This window comes from Daucus carota, chromosome 2 (genome assembly GCF_001625215.2).
Source record: "Daucus carota subsp. sativus chromosome 2, DH1 v3.0, whole genome shotgun sequence".
In the NCBI taxonomy this organism is placed as follows: Eukaryota; Viridiplantae; Streptophyta; class Magnoliopsida; order Apiales; family Apiaceae; genus Daucus; species Daucus carota.
In genome coordinates this window covers 16,681,894-16,683,623 of record NC_030382.2, presented here as the reverse complement: position 1 = coordinate 16,683,623, position 1,730 = coordinate 16,681,894, and the positions used below count along the sequence as shown (strand labels likewise).

Sequence of the window (1,730 nt, the reverse complement as noted above, 5' to 3'; positions counted from 1 at the left end):
ATAAAATTAAATCACCTCTGCGGTGCTCTTCCATACCTGCTTTGTTATTTTTCGGTGAATCTTCGGTGATGTCAAGAAAAGGCGGCTTGGTATCATTTGAAGGCTCAGTAGGGGCACCTACTTGTGTAGTATCCATATATTGTTCTCCCATGATCTATAATTGCCTTAAAAGGTCCAATGAGTCATCATTTCGGGGCTCGGTATCATCTGCTGGTGTAGTATTCACATATGTTGCCAAGACCATTGTATCTTTGGGTTAATTTGCTTCCTCTTTGTTTGTAGTTTGACTTGGCCCACCTTATCCATCTTTGTTCATCACGAGCTTGCTGTTAATAAATATCAAGATTGAATTTAGCATTATCAAAGTGACTTGACATGTAATTATGAAGATATTTATGAAACAACTGAACGGTAATACAACAAAAGATTTCTAATCACTAAATCAATAAACAAATAAAAGAGAAATAATTCTATCATAGATGTATATATATTGAATTTACAAACTTAATAGAAAACGTACAAAAATATTATAATTCAAACTTATATAAAAAAGCATAACACATAATTATACATACATAAATAGGCACAAGCCATACAAATAAAAATTTCACAGCATGTAACAAATAACATGAGTTGTACGAGCCATTACCTTATGAACCATCCTTAGGATGGTGAGGAGAATGTGTCAACACTAACCAGCAACACTTCAAACAAATAGTTGCAAAATAAGAAATTAGCAAATATTTCAAGTGACAAGTATTGAAAATAGTTATATACTTATGTAACCCGGTTTTGTTTCACATAAAATTTAATCTAGGCATGGTTGAGTGAAAAAAGAATAATAATAATCTTTATATGTATTTAAAAGTAATGAGATCAGTTCTGTAGTTGAATATGTGTATAATAGCTCACCTTTTTCTAAAGCCTGTGGATGGGGGCCATGGATGGCCTTCAACCTTCTTCATTGTTCATAAAGTTACTTTGCTCATCACCAGGGCTGCTGTTAATAAATATCAAGATTGAATTTTGCATTATCAAAGTGAACAAAATTTAATTATAAAGATATATATGATACAAGTGAACTATAATACAACAAAAAAATTTAAATCACTAAATCAATAAACAGATGAAATCAAAATAATTCTATCATAGATGTATATATTTTAAATTTACAAACATCAAAGTACATGATACAAAAATATTAAAATTCATACTTATATGAAAAATCTAAAGACATAATTATACATATACAAATAGGCACAAGCCATACAAATAAATATTTCACAGCCTGTGGCGAATGACATGAATTATATGAGCCATTACCTTATAAACCACCCTTATGTTGGTGAGGACCCTTAGGTTTGTGAGTTGAAATAGATTTTAGAGGCAATAGAGTTTAGGAAAATCAATTTATGGTAGAGTGGTTTAATATAGGTTCATGGGATAGAGGAGTGCGGCGGAGTTATGCTTTGCTTTTACGCATCCTCAACTTATAAAAGCTAGGGTAAGATGTATTTGGGTTGGTTGAACAAATATCCAATCTTGGACTTTACCTTTTTCTTAATCAAGCCCAACTAAATTCTAACCCATACACATTAAGTTTTAAATTTATTTATACCGTTCAATATCTTAGTCAAACTAGTGAACAATTTTTAAAACATTTCTTAATTTCACTCTACTCAATCCAACTACTAGTTACCGCGGGATTAAACTACTAGGCAGAGTGCAAA

The 1,730-nt window shown here is 31.3% G+C and overlaps 1 long non-coding RNA gene across 1 annotated transcript; it reads right to left on the bottom strand.

Moving 5' to 3' along the window:
• Positions 1–412: 412 nt before the first annotated feature.
• LOC135150134 (uncharacterized) lies at positions 413–1,497 on the bottom strand. Its single transcript, XR_010288437.1, has 3 exons — positions 1,324–1,497; positions 913–1,000; positions 413–704 (listed from the first exon to the last, which is right to left on the bottom strand). It is a non-coding gene; the product is annotated as an uncharacterized LOC135150134 (long non-coding RNA).
• Positions 1,498–1,730: the final 233 nt, after the last annotated feature.